The following is a 9,087-nucleotide window of genomic DNA, read 5'->3' as shown; positions in this document are numbered from 1 at the left end:
ATACTTGATCAAGCAAGTCAAGACGGAGACACCAGCAGCATAATAACCAAGTTGTTTAAAAATAGATTAAAACGGACAAATTAATGTAAATTAAATTTCATGTGGATAAGCACACAGTTATTGCGCTGCTGTCCTGCTGTTTCTTCATTTACACTTTTCTGAGTGTCATTCAATCCTCCTGCTCTTCGGTAAACTGCAGGGATTTTTCATTATTCCTAATTTGAAATATAATTGGAACCTCGGAATCAATTTCCCATCAAATGCCCCAGATAAGCTTAGCTCTGATGTGTCTATTAAAAAGGTTTAAAACAAAAATTGAATTTACTTTTTTAGCATTTGACAATGTTTTTATTTCTTTTTTCACTCGTCCTCAACATTTGATCTTTGTATTTAAAGCACGTATGCATGTGTGAATCGGAAAACATTTGCTTTCTCACAGCTCTGAATTAATAAATCATACATGACATACATTTTTGATATTTATATTTCTGGCTGTGTGATTTGTGCCCATTAATGTCTTATTGTGTGAGTGTGTGTGTGTTTCCTCGAATGTTCATTTGGTGGCGCTGTGGCTCCTGTTTGGCCACATTGATTGAAAGACTGGGAATGGAGAGAAACGCAGAACTTAATCCATTGGCATCAGATCCTGGTAAGAAATTCAGTGGAAAATGAAAGCACTCCATGATATATGTAGCAGTGTACGTGATGTGCTTGTTATATTGCTTTCTATGTGTTGTTCTGAAGGAGCTCTTGATTATTTTGCTTTGGGATCCATGCTTCTCCTTTACGCCACTTGTGAGAGTTTGTTTGAGATGAACTTGAGACAGAAAAAAACGCTATTTTATTTGGACGGTTCTGTGCTGGACCCCTTTCTTCAGTATTGTGTGTTGGTATGTCCACTGATCATGCTGGAAGCGTTTAAATGTGATTTGTTGAAGTTAATCAATATATGGCGGGATCGAGATGGAGGGAAGGAGGAAAAGAGAAACTAATTAAAACCGGAATTGATTCTTTATTAAAATGACAAGCTTTATCTCATAGTGCTCAAACATGTGCATCCAAATCATTTATTTCATGAATCGAAGCAATACCATAACCATAATTCATTCTGATCTTTCGCCCCTCTGTTTACAGATCAAAATGTTTGTACAGTTATGCATGATGCATTTTATTGAAGCGATTATGATTGACTATGCCCCATCCTAGACATTGCCCTCCATTGTATGTTTCTGCCAGCTGCATGTTTATAACGTGCTCTTAAAGTGGTCAATATTAAATATAATTCCCTTGTGGGCTGGAATGAAGTGTGACAGTGCAAAGCATTTATCAATTTTTTTTTCTTTAAAGAAATTGTTCAGTCACACTGACATGATTTGATTTGCCGTCTCCACACTTTAATCAAGGCAAATACCACAAACTAAAAAAAGAGAAGCCTTATTTGATAGTGATTTCTGATATAATGATACAAAATTAGTGTAAGTGAATATCGGCTGGGTAGGCTGTCGATATACATTCCCCAATGCAATGCATTTCTGATTAATTTAAGTAGTGCTATAGGCAAATAGTATTTCAGTTAAAATGTCATTTTCGCTTATATTTTGGAAAAAATAATATATTAAACTATTACTGGCGGTATTAAGAACTTATTATTGATTTCAACCGACTCTTGAGGTTTTCAGTCTTTTTAAAGGAAAAAAGATCCACATAAAAATAGTTAGTTGTTCATTAATTGATTATAATCCATGACATGCATGCATTAAAAAAAATATTTTGTGAACTGGCATCATTGCATGCTTTCTCAGTACTAAAGTATATTCTTGCTGTTATTTCACAGTAAACTCTGGGCTTATTTTATGGAAAAATATGAGTTATTTAAACAGTGATAGCCTTGTTGAGCTATAGATTTATTAAAAGTAATTAGGCTATAAGTGATATACTTATAAAACAACAGTTAAAACCAGCATAAGTTGGAAGCGGTTCAACCTGTCCCCCCACTCTAGCAAACCAGGAAACAATATTAGGCAAGCTGGTTGGTCAGCTGGTCTCCTGCCTTGAGCAGCTAAAGAAGTGGTTAAAACCAATCACAAGCCAGCAATGACCTGGCTGGAAGACCAGCTAAAGCCAGACAACAATATTAGGCTGTTAAAGTTAACAACTTATGAGCTGAAGCAATACATAGGCTAATTAATTTTAATGAAGTAACAGCATTCTCTACTGTATTTGAATCCACTGCAGGCAGGGTCATTCTGTGTCAACTCAACCAGAGCTCAAATTTTTTATTTTGCTAACATTTTTTCCTGAAGGAAGACAGACATGTATAGTGATAAAAGCCAAAATATTAAATGTTATGGATGAATATTTCCTGAGTAATCAACTATTTTGTAGAGGGGGGTCAAAACTTTTTCTCCAAAGTTTGCATGCCTGTAACCCTATATGGTTCGGTTCTAGAGATATTGGAATTTCAATATGGCTCCAGGAGTAAATCGTTAAAATGTACATATTTTCAGTGGTCAAAAACCAAATGTGAGTCAATTTGCAGAAGATATGGTACTTCTTTTCTTTTAAAGAGGAAAGTCTGAAAAACAAATAATGTTGAAACTAGAGATGTATCTCGTTTACTTCTGTCAGAATAACTGCATTGAACATACCTGTCTGAGTGTCATAAATTGTCTTTTTCCATAGTTTGTCTTAATCAACTTTTCTTTTGGAATCTTCATTTTCAAGGCCCTACATCATTCAGTCACAGAGTTATGGGTATCTCAATGAGGCTCCATTTTCAGATTGTTGAATATTACCTATTTTCAGTGCTTGAAAAACTAATTTTGGTCACTTTGTATACAGCTGATATTTACTGTATTTAAAGCAGAATGTCTGAAGAATAAGTAATGTTGAAACTATGAATGCATTGTGTTTTCCTCTGTCAGAATTGTATAAGACATACCTGTTTGAGTGTCATATATAATATATAATATATAATATTTTCTTTTTTAAATCTAGGTAAATAATTGTTCAATCTAATTGTTAGATCAAGGTAAATAATTAGCAATGTAAAATAAGATTTCCCAGGATCCCATTTACCTGGGGTTTAGAATTACCCAGTGTTAATTATTTAAAGTGTAAAAGATCTTAAATGGTTGAGGTATTATCAGTGATTCTGCCAAATATGCTCTTTAGCAGTAGATACTACTTGATCTATCCCTATGCTCACATTATATTACAATAAAAAAGTTTTTAATGTTTTTAAATTTGGTTGATTTGACACAGAATGACCCTGCATGAATTTCTGAAGATTTGAAAATTACATTTGAATTTGAACTCCTGTTTAAATCTATCCAAACAAAAGTTTTCTTAAGTGTCATATAGCAAAGTTAGCTAAGGTAGGACTCTATACAGTTACCTTTCCAAGGTTTAGTGAAGGACCAGTTCCAATTTATTTTCAGAGAATGTCTGGCTGTATGTTCTTGTTTTATGACTCAGACAAACCTTTACTACTCCTGTACATAAGACTCTTAATGCTGCTGTGTAGTGCACTTAAAAATCCAAATTCTACACCGTTTGGTTATATTAACGGAATACATTTTCATTCTGCTGTGGAGTAGGTGCACTCTCACAAAACCAGGCTTTTAAATGGACGATAACTGCACATGCCGAGGTCTGCAATGCTCTTAAGGCATTGTTATTAGTTGTACATTGAATGAAACCATTGAAAAAGTTTCTTAATGCGTCTTCTTAACAGTCTTATGGATGTCTGATGTTTGGTTCTTTGGAATGATATTTGTAGGTTTGATAAATGTACAGTGGTTCATGGCCAGTGCTTGGTGTGGCGGTGAAGTCTAAGGGCTGGTAACCAGATCATTGGTGGTTTGATTAATTGAAACAGTGATTCATTAGTTATGACCATGCAGCCTTGAGCAAGAGCGTTAACCTCAGTTAACCTCCACTGTAATAGGTTTATGGTGCAGTTCAATGGGAATGTCACGTCAAATACTTGTAAATAAAATCCATCGGGACTGTGAGAAGGTCGCTTATTAGATGTTTCGTGTTATTTTGTATCTTTGTAAGAAGTATCTTTTTTAAATGATATGAATGTTGTTCTAAAGTTGAATAACATTAGCTCTCATTGAAAGATCTAAATTCTGTTGCCGCTGAATTCAAATGAAATAATGTTCATTTGGATCTTTGTTCTGCTTTTTTTCTTTAGCGAAACTCTTGAACCTTAACATGCCGTATTAATATAATTCACTGTTTTATTTTCAAGAACATCCTTGACATTTCCAGCAGTGTTTGATTTCTTATTGAAGTCTCACCAGTTGGCTCTATATTATAGCTACAGCAGAAAAGCTATAGAATTTCTGTATTTTGTTCATAGGCTGCCTATATCTGCACTTTTCTTCTTGTAGAATGGGCGTGGCAATTTATTAATTCTAATTCTATATAGCTGTACAGAACCGCTAGTTTTGCTGCTTGATATTGAAAAATAGTTTTGTCTTACCATATTACTTGAATGTGTTGTCTTAATTATGAACACACTGGTTTATAATGCAAACAGTTTTAACGTTTACTGCACGTTGTTATTCTTCTCGTTATTTCCCTATAGCGGCTAATAATCTGGAAGTCTTGCTCATAGGCTTACTTCCGCATTGAATAAAAAGGTGGATAAGCAATTTACATTATTCCTCCCAAGGACAAACATAAACAACAAGAAAGGTCAAAGATGTCAGTCATTTCAACCAGAGCATTGTGAGTGACTCAGACTTCTGCGGATTGAGATGCCACTCAGGACTGTCGAACATGAAGGCTTAACGGATTTTACATATGATGCGATTTTATGGTTATTATAATGAAAGAGTCAAAAAAAGAACAAAAAAAAATCAAAGCAAAATCTATTCACTACTTCATACAAGATAATAAATAAAAATAACGAGAAAAACCAAGCAAAACAAAGAAAAGCAAACATAAGAAATGAAATAGAGTTAAATAGAGTTGCTTTGCTGCTCTATCTTTCTTAGTAACTGAACTCAAGGTGTCAGAACAGGTGCAGAAACACTTACACTCTCAAATACGGGAGAAGCTATTAACACTGAGTGTATTAGAGGGAATAGTTGTTGATACTGTTTGCAATAAATAGAAACAAATAGAATCTTAAACAGAAGTGATTGTGGAAATCACTTTTGTTTCCATATTTCAAACAGGCATTTGTGCTTATTAAAGACATAGTTCACCTTCAGTTGCTGCTACCCTTTGACTTCCATAGTATGGAAAAAAACGCTATGCAAGTCAGTGGGAACCAGCAACTGAAGGTGAACTATACCTTTAACTCGCTCTTCTTACAACATTATGCCAGTAGGTGGCGACAAGTGATTCTTTATCTCTATGAGTAAGTCATTGATTCAAATTGAAATTGAAATTGAATCGAATTCGAATTGAAATTTAATCATTCGTTCAACCAATTTGTTCAAAACAGTGATTCATTCTGGAACAAAACACCATTGCTGTTCTGCATTGGCTTGTTTGTGCACTATTAGCAACACAGTAAAATATGCCATTGTGTGTTAAAATGCTTGAAATATACTCAGACATGCTAGCAACACTTACTAATTGCTAAAGCTGTTAATACCATGAAACAGGAAGTTATAGTGCCAAATGACATGTTTCACACGTATTTTTTTTTTTTTGGTTCAAAGTTAATCTAAAGGGTCCACAGAATAAGGATATTCTAATGATCATATTATTCCAACATTTTTCTGTATGTTTTCAGATCAACAGGTTCATTTTGAAGTTCATTTGCTAATTTCTACAGAGCAGCTTTGTTTAGGTGTGAGTCAGATCTAGAATATGTGAGTGTGTGAGGGGTTTGTAAAGCAGCTCTTATCAGTGAACAGACCAGAGCATGAAGACTGAATTAAAGAGCAGGAACACATGCTCCAGGCTCAAGTGTGGCACATGCAGTGGCTGTTATGTCCTCAATGTTCTCTATTAATATTTAATTTAGAAAAAAAAAAATCTAATTATTAATGCCATGCCCAAACAATTCATCAAGCCTCTCTCTTTGAATTTTCCAATTTCTGTGTACAAGGGCACTGCCAGGGTCTAAAATTAACTTGGATAAAACAACTTTTTTATAAAATAAATATATAATATTTTTGACACACTCACAATTTCTACATTTCACTTCACTTCACTTTTTTTTTTTTTTTAATTCAGAATGATATTTATGTCCCTTTGACAGTTAAACTATTTGGCTTTTATTTTTTAGTGGTTTTGACAATGCAATTTCTGGCAACAATCAAATATGAGAAATATAAGATAATCAGTATCTGCCTCATAAAATGGCATTCGGCACAAAAACATGAAGACATATTTTGATTTGTTAGAGGAATAAACATCTTGTTATAATATTTCCACTTAAGAAAAATTTTAGAAGATGTAGCAAAATTTTTTCATGTTACTATTCATATCTATGGTTCAAATTATTTGTGTCTCTTATATCAGTGATAAATAGTGTTATACAAGTAATTTGATGTAAGCTATGTATTGTTTCAGTCCCTGATAAAGTTATCAACCACTGCTGATACTTAACTTAGTTTTTGTACTTTCCAAACCAATTCTGACTTACATTTGACAAGTGTTAATTTTGTACCATGGGGCCTGGGAAATACATTTTTGTTTTTGTTTTGTAAAATTCTGAAAGGACAACCAGAAGCAACATACTATTAAACATTCCCACAAGCCCCTAAAAAATAAGATAAAAAAACAAAAAAACATATCAAACAATATCACCATGGAGAGGATAGAAAGGTCAGATTCATTCACCATGACTGCAGGAGTACAGCAGAGGAGATGAAGTCTATTTGTCTATTAATTGACATTTGCAGGAAGATTCCAGGACACTTTAAATGGGAAATGGATTGGCGCGAGGGAGGAAGAGAGAGAAAGAGAGAGAGAAAGGAGAGACAGGATAGAGAGAGACAACTGGACCTGCTGTATCTGATGAGTTGATCTGTCATGAAGATTTGGGCTTGTAGGATTTAATGCATTTGAAAGGTTCTGACATCTTTCGTCTTGGATCCACATGAAGTAGAACAGACTTTTTCTTCTTCGGAAGATCTCATTGACAGGGCTGGAGAAGTGGAGTTTCGCTGGAGCTCTGTGGCTCCATCTGCTGAAATATTCATCTTTAGTAGTAATTGAGAGGCAGGAAGGGAGAACAAAACAAGAGGAAGAAATCTGAAGCACTGAATCTTCTTGCAGCAATTCAGTTTCTCACAAGAACGCCACAGTATAGGACACACATCATTAGACAACTGTCTGCTTGTGCCCTGTACAAAATCCAACTTTTAATTTGTCACACACATTTTAAAGGTTGATTGAACCATCTAAAAAAGTCGATATTACAAAGTGATTTATAATTTTACATAGTGTCAGTGTTGATGGTGAAGGTACAACTCTGTTTGCTCTCTTGTTGGCAGTTCCCCGAAACCATTTGAGATAGAACTATTCCATCTTGCTTATATGACTATCAAAGCAAGTCTTTGAAAAATATGAAATTATATACATTTAGTTGACCTTTTGAATTAAAAGACAAAACATCCAATGAATATTTCTGTTTTATAAAAAAAAAAAAAAAAAAAAAAAAACAATTCATTTGAGAAAGCCAAATTATTCATCTAATTTTAAATCTTAATATTATTAATTACTTATTGATACACAGTTTTGAATTTAGTTTTTCTTTAGCCATGCAGAATTTTTTTTCTGAGTTTACATCTTGATATTCTGAGTTTATATCTCAACTCTGACTTTTTCTCAGCATTCTGAATTTAAATCACACAATTCTGATTTTATATCTTGCAATTCTGACTTATTTCCTCCCCCCCAGAAGTCTTAGTTTAACCATCTGACTTTTCTTTGGCACATCTCAAAGTCCATTTTTATTTTTTTTTGTTTCTGCCATGGACTCTGGAATTGATTTTTCATCTCAGAATTAGTCGTTTATATCAATCTTTACATTGAATTCTGAATTGTGAGAATGTTGTGGAAACAACAAGCTTTCATACTATGCAGCTTGTGTTTATAATGTGTTAACTCTAAATATCTAGAAAAGTGTGTGTGCTACTAGTGTTATAGCTAATGAGACCTTCAGATGTGCGGTGACATTCAGGACACATCCGTGCGCTCATGCTACCCACTTAACACACGATGACCTTTTCTACTGGAGCTGGAGATTATTATCAGTCATTTTTTTTTTTTTTTTTTGGTTGTTTGTGCCAGTGACATGGTCTGGATTTCAGAAAAATCAATGACCTAGATGTCACTGATGTGATATACACCAGCAGTTTTCTGTTGAGTATTATAGAGAATTTAAAGGGGTCCTATTATGCTCTATTACAACGTGTTGATTTTGTTTTGGGGGTGTACTAGAACAGGCTTTCATACTAGGTTTTTCGAAAAACACATTATTTTTCACATATTTTACATTATTACAACACCTCTCTCCCCAGTCTGGCATTAACGCTTCGAATAGTTCCTGTATCAAATTAACTTCAAGTTATGAAATTTTGTAGTTGTTAAATTGCTGTTACGTTTTTAGGCAATTTTAGGTTTTATGGTTTGGTTCTGTATAAATGAAATTCTTTTGTCATGACACTCAGTAAGTGTTTTGTTGTTATAAGAATCAATATGAAACATTTATTGTGCAGTGTAAACATGGCTTTCAGTGGTCATATGCAACAAAGATGAGACCATTCACAATTTAGATGTACATTTCCCAATGATGGCATTACTGTAAGTTTGAAGTTTAAATTTAAGTGGTTATTTGAATAAATAAATTCAAAAATTTAATTCAAGTGGTTATTTGCATGAATTAATTGCAAAAGTTTAATTAAAACATCAACATTTTTATAAAAACAAACCAAAAATAAATAAAATATCAATAATTAACAAAATAAACTAAAAAAACTTAGTTTCAATATATTCTAATAATTTGATAAATCATTTTACTTGAGGCATGTAAAATGAAAAATAATCTGAGACTATCTGTCGTGGTAAATTATAATCACTTTAATGCTCAATAAATTATTACATATTTAT

At 33.4% G+C, this 9,087-nt stretch overlaps 1 long non-coding RNA gene across 1 annotated transcript in view; it reads left to right on the top strand.

The window, feature by feature from the left end:
- Nucleotides 1-598: 598 nt before the first annotated feature.
- LOC122139468 overlaps nucleotides 599-9,087 on the top strand; it is a 56,804-nt gene continuing 48,315 nt past the window's right edge. The window contains exon 1 of the long non-coding RNA XR_006156329.1: nucleotides 599-649. This is a non-coding gene — a long non-coding RNA (uncharacterized LOC122139468). The remainder of the gene's footprint in view (nucleotides 650-9,087) is intronic.

The sequence above is a fragment of the Cyprinus carpio genome, chromosome B13, assembly GCF_018340385.1.
Source record: "Cyprinus carpio isolate SPL01 chromosome B13, ASM1834038v1, whole genome shotgun sequence".
In the NCBI taxonomy this organism is placed as follows: domain Eukaryota; kingdom Metazoa; phylum Chordata; class Actinopteri; order Cypriniformes; family Cyprinidae; genus Cyprinus; species Cyprinus carpio.
The sequence above is the reverse complement of the archived record's forward strand: the minus strand, read 5'-3'. Positions and strand labels throughout refer to the sequence as shown.